A 24,811-nucleotide genomic window follows, 5' to 3' on the forward strand; every position below is an offset into this window, starting at 1 on the left:
AATTCATAGAAACTTCTAGAAAAATGCTAAAAATATGGGACCAATTTTGCTAGACTCCTAAATTCCTATAGTATTTAATAAAAATAGTGCCAAGAATTTTAGTCTAAACAAGAAATTGTTAGTATTTAAGAAGGCCAAAACCTAGACTTTTGGAATTTTAGAAATTATTTGATGACTCCAAAAATCATAAAACTTTTTGGATAAACTTAATTTGATAATTAGAACCCAGGGGTGAAGTTTGACATGTGTTGGACATTGTTTGATTCCCAAACCCAAGACCCTAGCTCCTTAGGGTAAAACTGTCTAACCCTACTACGGTGTTGACCTAGAAGACCCTAGTTTCCGTGGTAAACCGTGAAGGAAAGTTGTATTCAAGATACAACTTAATGTATCTCTATTATCATTGCATTTTCATAAGCATCACATGAGCATTCATGGTTATGTATAGAAAACGAAGAAGTGACTGTTGAAGAAGAGGAGACTACACCATCAACTGAAAATCCACCTGCCGGGAACTGTTTTTATTTTGATATCTTTGAGATAAAGCCCGACTCCCCTACAACACAAGGCAAGCCCCGGTGCATTTGCCACCTCCTTACTGTTTTAAAATCTTTATCACCTGATATGATGCATTAGGTGATAGGAGTTGTGTGCTAAACCAATTGCTGCATCTCCTTCCTTGGAACTGTTTACCATTCCTTGATTACCTATTTTATTAAAAGGTTTTCTAATGCTTAGTCCTGCTTTAGAAAAACAAATGTTTTGTTTTAAAATAAAAAGGCGATGCTTCACAGTGGATGGGATGTTTTCAAAAATAAAACTTGATGGTGGATCCATCATGGCCGTGATGGGTTCAACATCGGAAAAGATGTACCTCTGCCGGGTACCAAACTTTGGGTTGAAATTATTAAAGCTGAGACTGGGCGGTTGACTTGCACGAGAAGCGAGTCTCGGTGTAGTGTCCATCTGAGTCGATTAAGGACCGTACCGATGTGGGCCTGATGATCGAGGACCTTTTAACTGGTCACATGCCTCATCATGGGTAAGCTTTGCCTCGGGCAGACTAATACCAGAAAGTCCAATACGCAATGGGAGTGGAGAGATGGCGAGAGTAGCGTGTACCTTCTGTGTCAAGAGGCTGGACGGTGGTGTATCTGTGCTCTTGGTTGGCGTGAACCCGGTCTAGTCTTAAGAAACCCGGTGGCGAGTTGACATATGCAAGGGTTAAGTGCTACATATGTCGTGTGATTGGAGATCCTCAGCTGAGTATTAATCAATTCAGATCGTCGCTATTTCTCGGACATGAAGACTTGGTCACTGACTTACACGTAGCATTCCAGTGACACTAAAAGGGGTGATAAAAGACGGTTAGTGCAGGTCAAGTGCTTGAACTAGGGTAGAAAGAACTCTAGTTACAGGTAATAACTTAACATGCTAATAAAACTGGATTTTAAGGATCCACTTTTAGTAAGTATTTTTGCAAAACAGAGTCTTTGATACTTGATCAGCCTTACCTTGACTCCCTCAAACCAGCATAACCTTAAGAGTCTTTTCTTTTGACGGGTAAGACTTGCAAAAGTACACTCTGTACTCAGGGTTTTCGAACCCATGTTGTTGTAGGTGAGGAAACAGCAGACTTTTGATGTTTTTGTTCTAAGGTGGTGCCCAAGGAAGAATCGCAACAGTGAAGTCGCGGAAGGATGTTGGCCTCCCACTTGAAAAACAATATACTTTTATGTGGGAGGGGTTTTTGCCTCCCAAGTCTGTAATAAAAATACTTTATGCACTCGTACACCCTTGTTTTGTAATAACAATAATACTCTTTCTCTATATTTGAATGAATGTAAATTAAGTTATTATAATTACTTCTGCTATTCTTTCCCTCCGATGTGATGTAATATCTGCGTGACGGGTGAAGCGCTCTTGGGCAAGGAAATGAGAATACAGTTACCGAACTTGTCGAGTGATTATGTGCATCTACGGGGTTGTCCAAGGTCCGTTGGACAAGGACAACTGTAGGTGGGCCTAATAACTTGGGAGGTTCTGTCACAATATTCTTTTAAAAATGTGTGATCTATAATTTATAAAACAAGACATAAGCTTAAAATATCTTAATTAAAATATAGAAATATTAGGTTCACCAAATTAATCTTTTATAAAACGTCATATGTGATATGTCTAAGATTAAGGGTTTATAAGACTATAAAACACGTTATAACGATATTAAACATTTTTAACCTTTTTAGAAAAGATATATGTTATATATCTAAGGTTAATGGGCTACGAAACACGTTATTAGTTTTTAGAAGCATTATGGAACATCTTATAAATCATTGTTAAACATTCACTTATGATAAACTAAGATATAAGTCTAAATAGGTTTTATGTGAAAAGATCATTATTATTAAACATTTATTTTATGAAAAACTAGGTTATAGGCCCTTAAGTGGATTTTCATGCAAAAGATAATGAACAAATAACTATCTTTTAATTTCATTAGAAAACACATAGGCTATATTATTATATTCGAAGTTTATATATAAAGTAACATTTTAAGTTATAAAAGAACTTAAACTCTTATTACTTTATTTTATTCCTGTAGGAAAAGCTAAGTGATTCGTATATAATGTGGACTAAATTCTATGAAATCATTAATCATGTCATAAATCTAGTTAAGAACAAATTGACTATAGGTTTGATTAATAAATTATGATAAAGGATAATTAATCTATTAATTATCTTTAATTCTATTGTAGGAACAAATGATCTAAATGATCTACATCATTAGAAATGAAATTATGTATAAACTATCATTTTAGTTTATAAAAGCAATGACCATTGTTATCTTTAATTCTACTATTTTGGTTTTCTCCTTTCTTTTCTAAATAGAATTTATACGTATAACTAAAAATTGTTTATTTAATTCTTCTAACATTAATATTCTAAGAAGTACTTGTAAATTACTAAATGGAACTTTTAATAACATATTCATGGCTATTATGACATAGATAAATATTTTACTAATTCTAAGTAATTAAGTGCTATACTTATGAATACTTTTATTATGACTAGTAACATCTATATTTTCATTTGACCGTAACTACGTGGCCTAGTATTTCTTCTATTTTTCTTATATCAATAAAACTATACTTATACCAATACTAATCAATATCGGTCCACACACACTAAAGCGAAATCAAATCTGTAAATGTTTTCTAGTATGAAAATCACTGCGGTAGTGAATAGTGACCGTACTCATTTTTAAAATTATAAAATCATACACATATTCAAAGTATTGCCATGGGGTTCGATTTTGGCTATACGTATACATCGAAATCTCTAAAATTATACACGTGAATCGCCAAATCATTACAACGATAATTCACAAGATTTATAAATTAATTCAAAACATGCTTTACAAAATAAATCAACGTTTTGGGGTTGTCTTCAACCTTGGGTTCTTGCTCATGCGCAGGGATGAACGTCGACGAGGGGTAGTGCTCGGTCGAGTAGGGAGCGAGACATGGGGTTCGGCCGGGGGACGCGGACAGTGAGCACGAACTCCAGCGAGTCTCCACGGGCTTTGGAACGAATGGCGACGGCGCGGACGAACTAGGAGTGTGTGAGAGAGAGAGGGAGCTCGGGTAGGGAGAAGGGAGAGAGGAGCTTGGGGAGGAAGAGAGGAAGGGAGTCCCAGATTTTATAGGGAGGGAGAGAGGAGATGAGAGGGCGCCGGGTGCTCCATGGTCATCAATGGCGTTGGCGGGTTCTTCATGATGCATCAATGGAGGGAGGAAGTAATGGGGGAGAGAAACGGTCGTCTTGAAGCTTCATTACACGCATGACGAATGGACGCGCGGGTGTCGGGTTCCTGGCGCGGTCGCTCGGCGCGGATGCAGGGCTCGGCCTGGCGCGACGTGGCGACGGTAGCCTGGGTCGCGGTCGAGTCCTGGCGTCGGTCCTCGGTGGCGCGTCGTGTGCAGGGACGCGGGCGGCTTCGGGTCGGGTGGCGCGGCTGGCGTCCTGGCGGTGGGGCTTCGGCCGGTCGGGCTCCTGGCGGTCAGGGTCACGCGGTGCTATGCGGTTGCCTGGGCGCTGCTCGGTCAGGGAAGCAGGGGGACGAGGTAGAAGGAAGGTGGCGGCCAGGTGGGAGAGGAGCCAAGGGCGGCGGCGGCTACCAGGGAGACGAGCCAGGGGGCGGCGGCTGATGCTTGTTGGGCCTATTGGGCCGTTAGGGTTAGTTAGGTTTTTTTCTTATTTCCTTTTCTAAATTCAAAATATATTTTTAAATAACTCTAAAATTTATAATAATTGAACCAAAATTATTTTTAAAAAAATATTTATTTTTTTAACTAATTATTATATTATTTATTTGGATTTTCATTTAACAAGAAATGCTATTCAATAACCAAAATCAATCATGAGCAATCAAAAATCATTTCAAATGTAAATAAATAACAAACACTTAAAAGAAAATTTATTACCATTAATAAACTAACTGCATTTTTTTATTTGATGATTTTTATAGTGTTACACACAGGATATTACTCCATCATACCTGGTTAAGTAGTCTATTCCATGTATCACATCGATTCCACTTGATTCCAAGATTATCAGCTCTACTAGAAAGCTTAGGCCTCTAATTTCAATCTTAGTCTGAGGACATCAGTGAGTGGCCCTAAGTTCACCTTCCGGTGATTGAATTAATAGTTTCTTCTTCAAGGGATAGTTTGGTATATTATGTTTTTCCACAAATGACTTTGTTACGAAAGAGTGGATGCTCCAGAATTAAATAAAACTGATGCAGGTATGGAGTTAATAAGAAACATACCATACACCAAGTCGACATCCTCAAGAACTGATTCCGCTATCACGTGATTAACTCTTCCCCTACTCTGGTTCTGTGGAGTCTTGTTTTGTGTAGACCCACGAGCAGGTGTGTTCTGGTAAGTCCTCTAGTTGCTGTTCTTCTGGGGTGTCTATTGATTATGCCTTGGGCAGTTATTAGCATAGTGGCTGTTTGGGGCCTTCTCCTTCCGAAGGTCCACAAAAACATAATTAACCATCTATTTTTAGCATAAGCTATTACAGGAAGCTTCGTCTGCAGGAGATAAACCTCTTTCTTATGACGAAGGACACACAGGATGAAGATAGATTCAAAGAAGATAAGTGTAAACGTCGAAGCTATTGCCAGACGGAAAAGCTTCGGCTCGCAACAAAGCAGAGGAATGTTGATAATGGCTGAAGGAGGAAAAGACTACTTAGTCCTTTATAATTTGTATTACGATCATGTGTAAACATTAAGGACATAAATGTACTTTTGCTCGGGCTGCGTCACATGCCTATAAATAGATGAACAGTAACACCGTACTGTTCACGCTGGATTGTATTCACTCTCTCGCATCCTCGCCTTCAAACAAGACGAAGGTATCAATGTAATATTGATATTGTTGATATTCATACATGCTTTTATGGAATACAAGAATAAATGAATCATTGAGATACCGTCACTATGTTTACTTCTTTGTATTCGTATTCAATTACTAAGATGATGAAGGTATGCCCTTCTAGGCTTTCGTCTGATGAGCATTATACCCATGGAGGAATAATGCTTTGGAGGACGAAGGTCTTTTACAATTAACAATTGTGTTGCCTTGTTCTTGACTTACAACATTTGAGAACAAGTGACCAACATTGGCGCCCACCTCCGGTGAACTCACTTCCACAACCTTCGGCAAGCATTCACCTTCGACATGCCGCCGAAGAAGGAAACAGTTCCAGGGGCTGCCTGCAGCCACCGTACAAAAATTAGGACGCACTCTCCCTGCGAGAGGCCAGAAGCCAAAAGAAAAGGCCACCAGCCCGACTCTTCAGGAGGAGCAGCTTGACCAGGAAATCAGGGATTTAGAAGTAATCCATCAGCAAGTACAAAGGAAAAAGGAAAAGATGCTCCGCCTGGCTGACCTTCAGAAGAAGATTGACGAAGCCGCTGAGGAGATGCATCATCTTACTCAAGATGACCAGGATCGAAGGCCTCAGCACAGGAAGCTTCGTCTAGAAAGCCCATTCAACGAAGACCAATGGTACGACGACTTCCGTCATGGTAACTTTACTTTTGATGATGCTTCTACTCTGGCAGCAAAATTGCAGGCTACCCTGTGGCCACAATCCTACAAGCCACCTCAGTTGCCCTTGTATGATGGGCACTCGGATCCAAAACAATTTCTGATGAGCTACGAGGCAACAATATCCTCGTATGGGGGAAACGCTGCTGTCATGGCAAAGTCCTTTGTCATGGCAGTCAGAAGCGTGGCCCAGACATGGTATTCCTCCCTCTAGCCAGGGACAATCACATCATGGCAGAAGCTCAAGGACATGCTAGTCACCAGCTTCCAGGGCTTTCATACGAAGCCAGACACTGCTTAGGCCTTATTTCAATGCACGCAGGACCATGAGGAGTACCTGCATCTGTACGTCCGAAGGTTCCTGCGTCTGAGAGCTCAAGCACCTACAGTGCCTAATGAAATTGTCATTGAGGCCATGATCAAGGGGCTTCGGCTAGGACCTACAACCCAATATTTTGCAAGGAAGCCACCCTAGACCTTGGAAAAGCTCCTTCAGAAGATGGGTGAATACATCTAGGCTGATAATGATTTCCACCAAAGAAGAGAGGAAGCATACAGGTTTTCTGAAATGTCCAGGGGCTTCGGAGGAAGACTTCATCCTAGGCATGTCAGGTCAATCCATAACTCTAATGCCAACGATGAAAGGGCCAACAATGCTTAAAGCAGCCATCATAGCTCATAGCCTTCAGGCATGCAGCAGACTTCTTACAGACCACTAGCTCTAAGAGGCAGAGGAGGAAGAAGCTTCAGTGGAGGAAGGTTCGGTAATCAACCCAGGAAGTTGTACTACCTCTTCTGTGGCGAGGACAAGGGCCACACAACAAGGACGTGTCAGGTCACAATTTAGAAGCAAAAGGAAATTGTTGAAGCCGAGGCGCGACAGACCCAGCCGAAGCAAGTCCTCCATACTGCTTTGTGCTACTCTCCATTCATCCCAGAATATGTAGGCAACCAATAGACTATGACTTCTGTAGCTTCAACAAGTCACTCCCAAGCTCCTGGGCTCAATTACCACCACCCCCACCAATGGCACCTGCCCCAAACCATGATCATCAGCCAGAAGGGCACCTTCGGCCTCAACAACAACATGATATTCAGGAGCAGTCTTAGGCTCGCACAGTTAATAGCACTATGCCCGAATCTAGGCACATCTACTGAAGATGACACAACGTTTTGGCCAAAAGAAAGCCCTGATGTGCTCTATTTCTACTAGTTTTTGCTTTTATATTTTTCTTTTGCAAAACACAATACAGGAAGGTTTAACCTTCAACTTGATGTAATAAACCTGTGGTTACACCATCGAGTGTGACAAAACCAAGTTTCGAAGCTCCAAAGACGTTCCTAGGGGAGCACAGAGTAAGTCCCGAAGCTCCAACGACGTTCCTAAGGGAGCGCAGAGTAAGTTCTGAAGCTCAAAAGTCGTTCCTAAGGGAATGCAGAGCCAAGATGCCACCTAAGTAAAAGGTGAAGAAGCTCCAAAGTCGTTCCTAAGGGGATGCAGAGCTTGAATGCCACCTAAGTAAAAGGTGAAGAAGCTCAAAAGTCGTTCCTAAGGGGATGCAGAGCTTAGCTCCAAAGTCGTTCCTAAGGGGATACAGAGTTGAAATACCACCTAAGTAAAAGGTGAAGAGACTCCAAAGTCGTTCCTAAGGGGATACAGAGTCTGGGTGTGTATTCGTGTGGGTTTTTTAACTTCAACATAAACATCATTTTGCATCATACCATCGCATCATATCGCATAGCATCGCATCATACATCATTTTGCATCAACAAAAGGTTATGCAAAAGAATGTGCTATACCACAAGATATACCTTCGGAAGATATATTGTACTACACGAAGCCAACCTTCGTCAACAGTGGCATAAGGAAAATTCTCTTTGTGAAGCATGAAAAGAAGGGAAAGTGTTTTTTTGCCAAAGGCTCAAAAACGGTACATACATAGATTTTATGCATCACAAAGAGATATATTACATTAATGTACATACAAATGCTTGATGTTTATTTTGTACACATGGCGGCAACCATACACAAGCATTACATTTTTCAGCATACAAGAATTTAATCTTCCTTTAGTATTTTTTCAGCAACTTCATGTAATAGTCTATCGACGACTTCGTCAACGACTTCGTTAGCAATCTTCATTACATCCAAAGTTTCTTTCATAACCGGGTCAACTTCGGGTCGTATGGCTCCGGTGGTGGTGAAAGGCCGGCTGCAATAAAGAATATGATGGAAAATTTCAAAGCTATAAACGAACAATGAAGCAAAAAGCTTTAAACAAAAGTACCTATAATCATGGCGCGTTCAGCAGCTTCTTCAGCTCGTTTAGCCTCCTCTCGGGCGTCGTGAGATTTTTTTCTCACTCTTTTTAATGACTTCATCAGCCATTTCACGACTGTCCTTCATCCAAATATCAGAGTAAAACCTTCCGCCTAGTAAAGAAGCTTCGACCGAGGGGTCCTTGGTATCGCCAGCTGAGAAAATATATTCTGGCTGGGCTACGGCCTTAACATGTTCACAATTGGCCTTTTCTAAAATTGTTGTGACCCCTCATGCACCAGCGAATGCGCAGAAATCCCCGCGATCACTGAGTATTTCATCAAAAGCTTTGGCTTCTTCGCCAATCCACTGGATAACTCCTTCGGGATCACCATGAATAAACTTTTGTTCTGAAGAGTATGCTCCCACATTTGCAAAGCTATCTTTCAGTTTCTTCACGCATTCTATGGATGTTTCGTAGCATCTCTCCTTGGAATTCCGAAGCTCTTCAACATTCTTTTGCACCCTGGATCTTTCCATTTCACTTATTTCTTGCTTAGCCTTTGCAACTTCGAAATTTTCATTCATTTCTGCAAGTTTTTCATCAAATCTTCGACTTCAGCTTTATGGGCTTCATCTTGAGCAATAAGCTAGGCTTCACAAGTCTTCAGCTTGTCCACTAAGGAAAACAGTATCTTATCTTTTTTAAGAGCTTCGTTCCTTAATGTGATGACCTCTGATCGAAGATTTCCAAGAGCTATCTGGCAGCTCTCGTCATCTGCTTCCTTTTGAGCCCTTAAAGCTTTCCTTAGAATTAATCCCTAAACACAAAGAAATATATGTGAGAACATAGCGATAGCAAGAAAACCTACAAACATAGTTTATTTTACAACAAAAGTATATATATTTTCAAGCTATTATAAGCAAGACTATCTGTAAGATCATCCTTTGATATTGCAGATAGACCGAGCTCAAGCTTCGGGAATCCCATGTTCCTCATCATCTCCCGGCAAACAGATATCTCCTTATAATCCAGAAGACAATACAGAAAGTCATCTTCATCAGTGCCGATGTACTCCAAGGATCATTGTGGATACTTCAGATCCCTGGCATATTTTCTAGTTTTAGTAATCTGTTCTTCCGACAATTGCTTCCCTGAAGCATGTCGCACGATAAATTCTAGCTCTTCGGTAGACTCTTCGGGAGAAGGAGACTTAAGTTTCTCAGGTACACTTTCTTTTTCCATGAACACAGGAGTAGCCTCTAGAGGGCATGCTTCGGCGGGAGCTGAGGGTCCAGCCTTAGAAGTAGCTTGCGCCATACAATTTTCGCCAGATTTCTTTAAAGCTTCGCCCCTTGTATCAGGTGCTGAAGCAAGAGTTTGTACCTTCACAGATTCCATGACAGCGTCAAGTACGCTGGCCATTCTCCTCCTCTTTGGAGTTGTTGCAGGAATCTTTGATGCCCTCGGTAGCTGCGTCTCTTGCAACAAACTCAAAGCCTTTGGTTGCTCCGCTGCTTTCTTCAATTCTGGCTCCTCGTTCGATTCCATCCTAGCTTTGGCAGGAGCAGAGTGACTTGGCTCAGATACAAAAGAAGACCCCTTAATAGGCCTCAACTCTTCGGCCGTTTCAATGCGCTTGGGCGGTGTGTTAAAACCTTAACTTTTTTGGCTTCAACGTTCTAGAAATCATCGAAGCAGTAGTCTTTCTTTTCTTTTCTTGCTTTCGCGAAGGATAACAGTAATCTGGGTATACAAACCCGATAACATCAAAAACTCTATTCAGTCTCTTTTTGCCTCGACCCCCGAAGGTTGTTGTCATAGCATCATCTTTAGCCCTTGAGTAAGCACCAAGCAATTCATCACTGGTTGCTTCGATGCTTCCAGCCAGTCAACATTCGGATCATCGAATTGATTCCTGTACCTGAAGGTGTACTTCAGGTAAACTAGACCGCCTTGGCTAGACCCAGCAGCAGCTTCCTTCGGCATCTCCCACCCACTTGCGAGTGGCCACACCCTATAAGCGATATGTTCCTCCACTAAGTCCCTTGTGCCTATGTAAGTACATACTGTGTTAAAGGCCATTTGGCATCCTTGTATGTCGTTTTCAAGGGCAGTGGATGGTCTCCTAATGCCGAAACGAGACCAGATAGGGCATTGAATAATCCCCTTAATATCTTCCCTTTCAACCAGGTCGTTCTTCACATAGAACCACTCCTACATCCAGGCCTCAGGCCATCTCTTTCGAAATGTTGGAACTGGGTAGCTCATCTCAGAGCGAGGCACAAAGCTATAACAACCGAAGTTGTTGTGATATTGCTCCTTTCTGGTAGCCTTTGTCTCATAGGACAGCTCATGCATGTTGCAGAAGCATGGCCCAAATAAACAACCCTGTCTTGATAATAGCTTCAGGGGTAAGCTAATGAAGGTAAAATTTCGAAAGTCTTTAAAACTTCGACCAGCAACTTATCCAAAGGGAACTGAAGCCCTGCCTTCATGAAGCTTCTATAAACTACCACCTCGTCAGCTTCAGGCAGAGGAACATTACTTTCCCCTCCAGCCCTCACAATAGAGATATCACGGAAGTACCTTCCTCCCATAGCATCAATTTTCCCTTGCTTGATGGTTGACTTTTTGAAGACAACATGGCTTGGTTTCCAGGGCCGACCTTCGGTGTCTTCATTCTCGCTTTCTACATCAAAACCTTCACTATCACTAGAACCCTCAGATATCCCAGCTAACATCTCATGAGCAATATTCTCTGCATTGGTTCTTTCCATAGCTTTGTAAAACCCAGACAGCGCCGGGTCGAAAATCTTATTTTTGTCAGCCATCAAACTGAAGGACGTTGAAATGCCGAAGCTTAAAATCCAATCAAACCCGACAAAGCAAGAAAGTTTAAAATGATGAGCACAGTGTAAGCAACTGGAATGGCACAAAAAATGTTTTCAATGTGGGCTCCAATTTATATGCCTAGCGCCCCACGGTTTGGTGGGTCCTGCATATTAGTGTTATTCGCTATTCTAGCGAAGGGAAAGTGTTTTTTCGTACCTTCAGCTAAAGGCCTTCGTTCATGTCGCAGTATAATTTTGTTAGAAAGAAACAATTAATACTGCGAGGGGCTACTGTTGGGGGCCTTCTCCTTCAGAAGGTCCTCAACAACATAATTAACCATTTGTTTTTAGCATAAGCTATTACAGAAAGCTTCGTCTGCAGGAGATACACCTCTTTGTTATGACGAAGGACACAAAGGATGAAGATAGATTCAAAGAAGATAAGAGTAAACGCAGAAGCTATTGCCAGACAGAAAAGCTTCGGCTCGCAATGAAGCAGAGGAATGTTGATAATGGTCAAAGGAGGAAAAGACTACTTAGTCCTTTATAATTTGTATTACGATCATGTGTAAACATTAAGGACATAAATGTACTTTTGCTCGGGCTACGTCCCGTGCCTATAAATAGATGAACAGTAATGTCGTACTGTTCACGCTGGATTGTATTCACTCTCTCGCATCCTCGCCTTCAAACAAGACGAAGGTATCAATGTAATATTGATATTGTTGATATTCATACATGCTTTTATGGAATACAAGAGAAAATGAAATATTGAGATACCGTCACTATGTTTACTTCTTTGTATTCGTATTCAATTACTAAGATGATGAAGGTATGCCCTTCTAGGCCTTCGTCTGATGAACATTATACCCATGGAGGAATAATGCTTCGGAGGACGAAGGTCTTTTACAATTAACAAGTGTGTTGCCTTGTTCTTGAGTTACAACATTTGAGAACAAGTGACCAACAGTGGGCAAGTTCACCACACTTGAAACAGCCATTAGGTTGGACTGGGGTAGTTGTGATGTTGTTCTTGGCCGGTGTGTTCACGACGCTTCCTTGACGATTCTGCTGTTGACCACTAGACCTTTGACCAGTCTGAGTGTTGTTCCTCTGTTGGTTCTGATATTATTTGCTCCTCTGACCTTGTTGTCTAGAGCATTGTGCTTAATAGTTGTTGTTCCCACTCTGATTTCCAGAGCGGAACTAAGAACCTTGGGAGTTGTTCTGACGGGTATTCCTCCTGGTCTGCCCTTGGAACTTTCTCTTGTGATCCGACAACTCTTTCCTTTTGCTTTCAAGGCCAATTGCCTTGTTATGCAAAATCTAAAAGTTGGGAAAGTTGTGGCTCTGCAGCTGATAGTTCAAAGGCCCAATCAAGCTTTCCAAGAAACGTTCTTGGCGCTTCTCGTCAGTGTCCACTTTTCTGGGGTGTAACGTGAAAGCTAGGTGAAGCGATCATGTTACTCACTAACGGACATGTTCCCTTGTGTGAGGGACAGGAACTCCTTCTTCTTGAGCTTCATGATTCCCGAGGGAATATGGTGAGCATGGAAGTTCACCTGGAATTCCTGCCAGGTTATGGCATCAGCATTAGCATGTGCCACGGTGAAGGCATCCCACCAATCGGACGCGGCACCTTCAAGTCTTCATGAAGCGTACAAGACCTTCTCTCGATCATTGCACTGGGTGATGTCCAATTTCTTCCCAATGACCTTACGCCAGTCATTGGCATCCAAGGGGTCAACTGCATGAGAGAAAGCAGACGGGTGATGGCTCATGAAATCCTGATGCTTATCTCTAGCTTGTGGTGCTTGTTGTTGTTGATGCTGGTGCTGCTGGTTCTGTTGATTCTGTTGTAGCTGCTGCACAGAGGCAGTGAGTCCTTGTAAAAGCTGCATCTGCACTGCGATGAATTGCTCCTTATTGGGATTTGGCGGTGGTGGTGGCAACTGCTGACCACGCTGATTCTGGTGGTTACTGGCACCTGAGCGAGTGTTCACCATCTGGTTGGTTAGAAAGTGCAATTCTGAGGTAAGTGAGGAGTAGAGAAGATTCTAGGGGGAATAGTTTCTTATTAAGGTTAAGTTTATTTTTTATGCTCTTATGGCCATCATTCCATAAGACCATTGCACTCAAGCAAAACTCCAACTCAAACATAGCAAACAACACCATCACATGGTTGTTATTATTATAAGCATAGTATTATAAAGGTGTTCATCGTCTAACGCGAAAACTAACTTATTACAATGAAAAATAAAAAAAACTATAGCAGCCTGGTGATGGATCCTAGTTCTCCATAGCGGATTCCGTTGCGGGGAGGGGATAACGCCATGGCAAGGACTTGAACTTTAGGGGGATTCCTTCCTTCTAGTTGAGCTTCCAGGGCTGCGATCCTTGTGTGTGCATCCTCCAGCTCCAAGTGTACCCTAGAGAGGTCCAAGGTAGCACTATCTAGGTCGGTGTTAAGACCTGCCACCACACCAGCTATGGTGTTGAGACGATCTTCTTCAGCTCCACCTAGAACAATGCTGGTCTGGCTTTCTCCACGAATACACAGAGGAAGATGCCTGTACTTCGTGTTGTGCAACTACTGCCGGTAGGTGTGGCTGAGGGACCACTGAGTTCGCCTTGCAACATCGCTGACCGAAGTAGCGTAGGTGGATAGCGGCGTTAGAGACTCATGAGCTGACAGAGTCCTGAACCCTCTATCACTTGCATCCATCACCCTGACATGAATGCGAGTGATCTAGTAGCAAGCCTGAGGGGGTTCGCACACTCGCCTGGTCTCATACAGGGGTCGGACGTAGGTTCCCAATGCATGCAGAACATCCTGCAATAGGTTAGGGAAGTGCCCTGTCTCGAACATTGATGTATAATGTTCAGTGACATGCCATAACCCCACGTAGTGGTCCTGCTATTCATCGTTGGCTTCTTCGTTGATGTTGTCCTCCTCCTCTTCTTCTTCTTCATCGTCGTCACCAGAGTCGCCCGGGTTGTCGCCTCCGGGAGCAGGGCTTGGACTGCTGGTGCTGGCGGTGCAGAAGATGACGATCTAGCTACGAAGGCTAGTGATTCTGCCAACGGGGTGGGCGTAGGTAGAAACTCCTCCGAACTGTCCTTCAGAATAACTCTTTTCTCCACACGAATGCGAGGGAGATCCACAGGGATTTCCTTGACCACCACTGGATAGACGGTGGCAGAGGGATGTACTTGGTGTTGGTCCGGGTGGTTTGGATTGTACGAACCATCTACAAGAGAAAATGTCAACTCAGTTGAATTTTAAAGAGGTAAGGTTAATATAATAATTTTGTAAGAACAAATTAGCATGTTTTGAACAGTCTAGGCTTTTCATTTCTAACTAGTCTAATGACCTAGAGTCGGCATAACTTTGATACCACTTCTATCACACCCGGTTCTGGGGGCAAAACCGAATGCATAGCATATGTGGGCCATGATCCATTTTCCACACATATGTTGTCGTCACAAGTGTAATATATCAAAAGACAATGCAATAAAGGTGTAAAAGGAAGTAGGGTAACTTTATTACATCATCCAGAATATTGTATCTTAACAAGTATCATAATCAAAGTACAACTGAATTAAACATGGACACTCTTCCACAGGAAGGTGACTGGCGCATCGTTAGACTCAAAACTCATCAACGTCATCTGTGAAGTCTTCATCATCACCCTCTGATCAAAATATTAGAAAGGGTGAGCTCACTTATGGTCGGGGCTCAGCAAGTGGGGGAAATAATGCAAAGTTAACAAGGTAGGCTATGCATAAGCGGTAAGCATTTTAGTTGGTCAATATTTTATTAGCAACACATGTCTTACTAATAAGTGTGTCCCAAATATCCCAATTAATCAAAGGCATAAGATTATATCAAAAACACTTAAGTGAAATCACTTAAGCTAACCACTGGTGAATCATTGGATCACGATTTATTTTCCATCTTTAAGTTCAATTATCATGTGAGGGTCCAGGTTGCTCTTAACCGTGAGCACGGCTGATATATCAGTTTTACACTCTGCAGAGGTGGTACAACTTCACCCACAAGCTGTGTATCCCATCTAGCCTGAGTTGATCGGACCCATAAACACTGCCTAGGTGAATGGCTAGGGATCCACTATGAGGCTTTAACAAAATATCCTTAGTACAAAGCCACCCGCTAAGGTTTCCATGTCAGTATTGATGGCCCTCTAGGTGAGGTAACTTAGCCAAGACTACCACCCCATGTTAACATGAGCTGCCACCAAACCACTGCCGCCCCTCTTGCCGATCTTTCAGGTAGGGTTGCTAAGCACTAAGTCTATAAAGCTAATTACCGAAGCCGGAGCCATTATAGCACTCGTGGTTGCACTATTATCCTCGGTGGTCACTCCATGTTCCATTTAATACAAATGTTCTTATTTAACCATCAGGTTAACATCATAAACAAAACTTCATTTCTAGAACATAGTATCATTAAAAGAGTGACATCATGTTTATCAAGTTGAGCAATAGCAAAAATTGCTAAGCATAGCATTTATCCTAGGGCAATTCAAGGAATAGGGTTTGTGATTGTAGGAAATCCTTATTTAGGGAAATCCCATCAAATTATGCAATATCCGAAAAGTAAACATTATTATATGAATTATTTCGGTACAAATACAGAGAGAGAATCTACTTTCCTTGCTCGAAAGTGTCCTGTGGGTCGTCCTCGAACGAGTTTGGTTCGTCTACCTTACAGTCAACTTCTAGCATCGATTTGCATATCGTACATACAAAAGAATACATATGCCAAATAAATAAACATACACCATTACATGGGTAATCATTCACCATTACATACACCTTCATATATCACACAACTATACTCATAAATATGTCTAAAGCATAAATATTTTATTAATCCATTATATCTTCCACTTTGAGTTATCATTGGTGAAAATGTGAGTAGGTGACTACGAAGCTATTTTATCTAATATAGCGTAGAAAAAATGACATTATAATTTTTTACGAAAAATAATTACTAATTAATTATTTTCTTTATTACTAATAATAGTCCTTTAGGTTTTATCCTTTCCTTACTAAATATAAATTATACGTATCGCTAAAATGTGTATTTATAAATCACATAACATTAATATTCTAAGAATTAATGTAGATTACTAATTTTGGACTTTAGTAACATAATCATGGTTATTTTGACATAAATAGATATTCTACTAATTCTAAGTACTTAAGTGTTATACATATGAACACATTTATGATGACTAGTAATAATCTAGATTTTAACATGACCAAGAAAATGGGACCTAGTACTTATTTTAATTCCTTATATCATTAAAAGCTGTACTTAAACAATCACTAACATAATATTATTTTATATGCTAAAATGCGCAGTTAATAAAAAAGGATTCTAGTACCTAATCACAAAATTAAAGAATCATGACATAACTTATTTATTTTCGAAATACAAAAATAATATATATATCCAAAATATTTCTGTAGGGCTGATATATAATTAAATGTATACATCAGGGGTCTCTTTTAATAGTTTCTGAACCGTATATCTCAGAATTAACTTTATTCAAGCGCAGGGACTAAAATGCAAAAAGTGCATCTTCTACCTTGGGCTTGTGCCCGTGTGCAGGGAGGTCGGCGAGCAGGGAGCAGGGAAGGGGGCTCAACGTCGGGCGAGGAACGAGGCACGGTCAGGGCATTGCGCGGGCACGGTTGACGGCGGACGGTCCGAGCAGGGCACGGGCGCGGCCAGGCGGATGGTCCGGCAGGGCGCGGGCGAGGCCGGGTGGAAACACGACGACGGATGGCGAGAGAGAGGATGAGGGAAGGAGAGTGAGCTCGGGTGAAGGGAGATGGAGAGAGCTCGGACGTCCTATTTATCTGAGGAAGGGGAGAGGGCGGCGGACGGTCCGGCACGTCGGTCGGGCCGAGGCGGTGGCGCGAGGCTGGGGCGTGCGCCTGGGTGGCGGCGTGGGGAAGATGGGGCCGCGGGTGGGCGGGCCCCACCTGCAAGAGTGATAGAGGGAGGAGATGGGGAGGTGGCGGCCGATTGGGCCCTGATGGGCTGAATTCGGCTTGGGTTTGGCTGTTTTCTTTTTTATTCTTGTATTCACCATTTCCCAAAAATATAAATAAATATATATTTGAAATATTTCTAAATAAATAATAATTATTATATCAAAATTATTTATAACTAAAATACTTATTTTCAACCCAAGTTTCTGTGGCAGAACCTCCCAAGTTATTGGGCCCACATGCACCTGCCCTTGTCTCAAAGACCTCAGACGGCTATGCATGTGCACCAGATAACTTAACATTATCTGTCCGAGTGCCCCAAGGACCTCGGATAAACCACTTACAACCAGGACCGTAGGATTAAGTAAACACAAATCACACACCAACAATTTTGCAGCGGAAATCTTATTACCAAATTTTACAAGTTACAACAAATTTACATTGTACATGATCGGAGTGATTATAAAAGTGATTCAAAGAAATAACTTTGAACTGTTATAAATTATTTATAGTTTTGAAATATATGCTAGCTCAAGTGAGCGTCCTCAATAAAAAGAATAGAAGAGTTACTTAGACTTATAAGAAGGTCGTGCCCACCGGCGCGTAACACCAATCACAATCAAAGTGACTCGTAACCTGCAACAACAATGGGAATAAAACCCTAAGTACGCAAGTACTCAGCAAGACTTACCCGACTAAAGAAAAGTCTCTCAAGGGTATGCTGGTTTTAGAAGGATTCAAGGTATGACTTATCAAGAATCAAGGACTCTGTTTGCAGAAAAGCTTACTATGAGTGGATCCTTAAAAATCCATTTTTACTTGTCAGGTTAAGTAAAGTTACCTGCATCTAGAGTTCTTTCTACCCTAGTTCAAGCACTTGGCCTATACTAGCCGTCTTTTTATCATCCCTTCAGTTCACTGGATTGCTACGTGTAGGGTAGTGACCAAGTCTTCATGTCCAAAAAGTAACGGCGATCTGAATCGATTAATACCCAGCTAGGGATCTCCAATCATGTGACCAGTTAAAAGGTCCTCAATCATCAAGCCTACATCGAGACGGTCCTTAATCGACTCAGACGGAGACACTACACCGAGACTCCCTTCTCGTGCAAATCAACCGCCTGGTCTCAGCTTTATTATTTTCAACCAAAAGTTTGGTACCTGGCAGAGGTACATCTTTTCTGATGTTGAACCCATCAAGGCCTTTGACAGATTCACCATCATAAGTGTTTTCTTTTTGAAAACATTCCCACCCACTGAAGCATCACTTTTGTTTTAAAATAAAACATTTTGTTTTTTAGAGCAAGGCTAAGCATCATAAAATCCTTTTCAAAAAAGGGTGTCAAGGAAGGGTAATCAATTTTCCAAGGAAGGAAATGCATCAATTGTTTAGCACACAACTCCTATCACCTAATGCATCAAACAAGGTGATAAAAGATTTTAAACAGCAAAGAGGTGACAAATGCACCGGGGCTTGCCTGGAATAAACACTACGTTAGTGTTGTTAGACGTCGATCACTTGACGACCATCTTTTGTTCTGATACTTGTTTCGTCTGTCCATCTTCAGATTAGTTCATTAGCTTCATCTTCTGGAGAAGTTCACGTGTAGCGATATCTTGTGGTCGACTCAGTTCTGGTTCTTCACATCACGTGGTTAATTCACGTACCAGAATGAAATGCATTATGCACATGAATGCATTTAGACAGGAATATTACAAACCTAAATAGTGCTACGCGATAGCGAATTAAACACCTAGCGGCGAGGCGTTGTACAAGTTCATATGGAAATACTAGTTATCGATATACGACTACGCGTAATAATTACGCTTCTCTAGATTAACCGAATCTAACGCAAACATCACGAAACAACAAACTATACACATTTAATACAATTAGCCTAAACACAACTTATCTAATTAATTAAATTCTAAACTTATCCCTCGTTTTATAAATTATACCACATCGCTCACTAAGAATTATATTTAATTTTATTTCACACCTCATATATTTTACATGTTAACAATTAATCAAACATTTCAGGTTTGACTACCAAAATATCCTACAAAATTAACGATGATAGCCTTATTGGATAATCGTTTGTATTACTAAATCAATTCTTCACGCTATTAATTCTCCTTACACAATAATCATTTTAAACTTGAGTTTCGCGTGACACGACCACTTTATACGTATGTACACATTCCATTGATGCATGAAGCGAGGCATCACGACATACATCTTATACCTCGACAACGCACCCGTGTTAAGAATAAAACAATCTTCACGAACAACTAACTCAACCAATCCATTCATGAGATCAGTAAATAAAAATAGCAAATCAGCTTACCGTTCCAACAGCTGACACGAATCTGCGAGATCGGTAATGATTCTCCGATTCTGCCATTACGTCAAGCACGTGGTGAGCACCACGCGAGATTTATTGCTTTATCCGAATTCTCGGGATCGTTTGACGACGCAAGGGATGTCGACGAGTTGGAGGCCTCCAGGGTCGAACATGACAGGGGCTTCGGAGCTCAGTACAAGTGACGCAGATCTGGAGGATAGATCGTCGGGATCGACTCAAATAGCGTAAGCATGTCCATTACTCAGGGCTCTCGTAGGGCTCTCGTCGAACACGAGATGCACAAGCCGCGACATCGGTAGCGAGTGAGGTCGACAACAAGGGCAGGACTGCACAGATCAGGGCTGCTGCACACACGACGCAACGACGACAACCAGCCAGGTAGACGACGTGATGAGGATTAAGGCCGAGCGAGCCGAGAGGGCACGCTGGCGAGCAGGAAATAGCCGCCGTGGATACAAGGAGAGCGCGCGGCACTGGGCGCGCAGGGGAGCACGGCATGGCGTAGACGCCAGAGCGCGCGACGCGTGCGCAGGAAGCAGCGGCGGATGCGCACGACCAAGGCACCAGAGGAGAGCTGCACAGCCGGCGAGCTGGAGCAGGGAGCTCGACGCGGCTAGGACGCGACGGCGAAACAGAGCTCACGGTAGCTGGGAAGCAAGCACCAGAGAAGGGCAGCGACTATTTCCTACAGATATCCAAGGAGAGGTCACGACCATGGGAGGAAGGTTGGGGCGCGCAGGAAGAAACCGGGGAAGCCAGGGGCAAGCCAGGAGCTCCAGCCGAGCGCTGAAGAGGCTGGGCGCGGTCCGCTCGGGGCACATCGGCCATGGCAGGGGAGCAGGGAAAGAGTCCCCCGGCGAGCAGAGAGGGATGCCGAGCAGGGAGCTCCGACCGACTGGGAGAACGCCGGACAGAGGAAATGGCGCATGGTGAAGGGAGCAAGCAGGAAGATCCGGCCAGACGCCGGGAAGAAGAGGCCGCCAGGGCGAGCCAGGCGCGCGCGCGGAGGGAGATGGATGAGCGGCTGCCATGGGAGAGACGCTCGGTTCAGAGGAAGGAGAAGGAGCGCGTGGGGAAGAGATAAGGAGAGAGAGATATCGACGCGACCAGATAAGGGCCAGGCAAACAAAAATCAATAGGGGAGCCCGGCGGGAGATCAGGATAGAGACGGCTTGATGAGAAAAAAAAATCAGAGAAGATATTTTCTTTATTTTTTTATTCTTTAATCCTTTCCCAATGTATTTTTAACACATTAATTATTCCCGGTTTGAATCTCATGACTATGATTCGTCTAGATTAGAATTTATACTGCCATATTTTAAACAATCTGTGTTTGACTCTCGAATTTTAAATTCAACGCACGTCAATCTGAATCATTGCGACACGAGCCGCGAAAATCTAATCTGAGTTCTAGAGTTAGGATTTAAATTGAGCCGAGAAGCAACAGACCGAATTAAATGGATTTCGGCTTCGATAATTTACTCTACGTGATTCGACTAATATTAGCCGAAACCATATATGATAATGCACACATGATTTTGTCACCAAAATAGCGTGCTGAAAAATGAATGGGATCATAACCTCGCGCATGATTTCTCAGCTCACGAGCAGAGACGGAATTATTTCACCCCAAAAACTTAGTCGTCGAGTTCTAAATAATTTGTTTGGGGATAAAAGCGTAAAAGGAGGTCGAGCTTCCGAATTCGTATTCGCGCGAGCGATGAATTTTAAATAATCACTGGGCACACCGATTTTCGGAACAACGATGTTCCGAACATCACGAAAATTTAGGACGAGCCCGGATAGATAAAAATGATGTCGAACTCGCGACAGACAAAACAGATGCGATATTAAAATCACGATAGACGAAAATGATTAAAATTTGGCATCCGTTATATCCACTGATATTATGTGCTTAAATCCATACTCGTTGTCGAGCAGACGGTAAACACCTGGGGTGTTACAGCCCCCCCCCCCTTAAAAGAATCTCGTCCCGAGATTCGAAACGAAAGACTTCTAAGAGTAGAGAAGCATGTAACCCATGTCCATATCAGCGGTAATCATAAGACAGTCCTGAGCGAAGGCGAGTGCCTCAGAATGTTGCTTTCTCTAGTGGACATATCATGTATCACCTTAGCTAATTTAGAGATGTCCACTAATAGAGACGATGTCTGCCAGAGGAACACCTAAGGTTCCATGTGTGTAGTTTGCTTTTTCAAATGACACTGTACTATCTGAGTCTGTTGGGCAAGCGGTAAATACGCGATTTTACTCAAACAGAACCAGATGCAACCTCTTGGGTAAAACACACAGAAAGGGGTTTACCAACAAGTGGTCACAGTATGTTCATAGCACACGAGACGAGTGTGAAGGTTGAATAACATCACAGTTGACCCATGGCTAGCCCAAAAATCCAAGTTCAAGAAAATGATAGAGACTCGGTAAATATCAATGAAGAGATCCGTTGATGTTGACTTCGCAACCAATCCATTTTATCAAGCACTAACCATAGTTCGACTTGATCACACATGCTGGAAAAGCACACGTGAGGCGATTGAGGCATGACTAGAGCGATGATTAGGTGGTTACTGGCCGACTTAATCTCGATTCTTGTAAGTACTTTCTTTAGGGTGGGTTGAACCAAAGTGAGTTTAGACAACTCGACAAAACGATCTCTAAACTCAGCCTTTGTTCATAATGCAGTTACAAGTTAGTAAAACCAACTTGTTGAACTACTTTTGACATTGAGTAATTTCTCTTATTACCCATCGGCAATCCAATAGTCGAGAGTTCACTCTGGTTAACAAGAGATCGTGCATTTGGGTAGAAATTCATTTGGTCATGTTGCTCATCCATTTCTTCATGCGAGATGAACCGACTTGGTTAAGGAATACAGGGATTAAATAAGAGAGCGAATGAACAAACTCCTGCATCTCAGCATCAGGGAGAAACATATCTCTAGTTTGAGAGCTAGCCAGCTGTTTTCCAACACTAAAAAGCTCGAAGGCTTCACCTTTACACAAAGGACGTAAAGGGAACTTGTATTAGTAGTCACTACTAAGATCAAAGAAAAGAGGCCACACATGAAAGTTGTAATACCTAAAATGTATACATGGATACTATATTGGATATTCTTATTTTATGTGCCATATTTGCATCATAAAAAGAGCATACATATAATTAAGAGTGATTAATTAAAACAAATAATACTAAAATAAAATAAAGTGCATCTTGTTGGAGTTTTATATGTTTGTGCATTAAATAAAATAATAAGGATAATGATAATAAAATAATAATTCTAAAGGTTGGATTAAATCCTAAATAAAAATTAGGGTTTTGAAAATAAGAAGAGAAATGATATAAAAATATAAATAATATAATTATAATCCTAAAATTGGTATTTTAAATTTCACAATGTGATTTGAGAATAAATTTGGTACAAGTTTGAATTCAAAATTCAAATTGGATTTGAAAATAGAAAAAAAGGGATAGAAAAAGAAAAGAATAATAAAAAACAACCTAACCCTAACTGGGCTCAGACCTCCATTTTGGCCCACTCTCCCCAGCTCCCACGTTGCGCGGCCCAGCCTCAACCCCTTGCGCCCGCGCGACCTGGCGCCTGGCAAGCGGGCCCGGTGCTCCAGCGACTTCTAGTGAGCACCGACCACTCAGCCATTTCCGTGTGGGACCCAGTTGTAAGCCTCCCTCTCCTCTTTCCCTTTTCTGCTTCTAAGTGGCTGGCGGGTGGGACCTCTCTGTCATCCGCGGCGACCAGTTCTCCCCTACCTTCGCTTGCGCGCAACGTCCGCAGCGATTTCCTCGAAGCCGGCTAGCTCATCAACCCCACCTCGGCCACCATCCATGCCCATATTTGGTTCCTGGAGCATATCTGTGCCGTCTCGAGCCCGGGGCACCCAAGCACCACCGCTAAATAGGAAAGGAGGGAAAGGGTAGCACCGCCGCAACGAAAGGGTGCTCAATTCGCCGACCGCCGCGACTTGAAACTTCACCGCGGGGTTATCTCCGGCTATTGGATGAGGGAGTGAAGTTGCGCCGCTCAGATTGGTGACTGGTATCGGCGGAATTCCTCGCCATAGTGAACCTCCACCCCGGATCCACCCTTCACCGTGGATAGATGTGCCTTCAACTCTAACCTCGGTGAGCACACTACCCATAGTCTCGTACTGCCATACACACCGTGTAGCATAGTTTGGACCGGAAAATAGCCGTAGGAATCGTGGGCGCGCGAAGTCCGGCCATGGCGCCGCCGTGTCACGCTACTCCGCCGCCGCGTCCGGACACTATTCACGTGCAGAGACCGTGGACCGTAGATCGTGGGGTGAACGGTTAAGATTAGATGGCCGCTGGCCGTCGGATGGTTCCTGGGTGGTCCAGATCAACTCATAAAGTGAGCAGTCGCGCGAGCAAATCAGGACCGTAGATCCGTAGATGATCGTCTGGGATCTTGTGTGGACGTGATCGCTTCTGGGGGCCTCGGATCATGATCCGACGATCGCGGGCAGTATACCGATTCATAAAAGCTGGGATCTAATCGGAGCCGTCTGATTTAGATCGGACCACTACGATCACCGCATACCCCTTCGCGATGATAGTTTACACTTGAGACCCTCTAGTATTTGAGAATAAAACCGCCATCCACATTCATTTTTTACTGGGTCTAGGAATTTATGCGAGTAGCCCATGACCTTTCTGGAAAATGAGGCCGAGTCCAGAGGACAGAAAAACCATAGAAAATAAAACAGAAATTGATTTTTGATTGATAAATAAATGTTAGAATTTTTAAATTCCTAGAAAATTCATACTTGCTCCAAGTTAATCCATTCCACTTCCTATAGTTTTGTAATATTATTCTCTATCAAATTGTGCCACTGTTTTGGCATGAAAGGCACACTAAAATTTATTTATTACTTAATCTTGTATTAAGGACATAAAACCTTGGAAAATTCATAACTTAAAATCTATAACACCAAATTTAATGATTCCAGTTCCTATGATCTCATTTTAATGTGTAGATTTTTATTGTATATTTTATTTACCTGTTTGCTGTGATGTTAATTTTTGCTATACTATGTATGTATTGTGTTGATTCGAGTAGACGAGGAAGCCATTGTGGATTCTGACGTTCAGCAAGTAGAAGTTGCTGAGCAGGAGCTCATTGAAGGCAAGTTGTGCCCTTG

The sequence above is a fragment of the Zea mays genome, chromosome 8, assembly GCF_902167145.1.
Source record: "Zea mays cultivar B73 chromosome 8, Zm-B73-REFERENCE-NAM-5.0, whole genome shotgun sequence".
NCBI lineage: Eukaryota > Viridiplantae > Streptophyta > Magnoliopsida > Poales > Poaceae > Zea > Zea mays.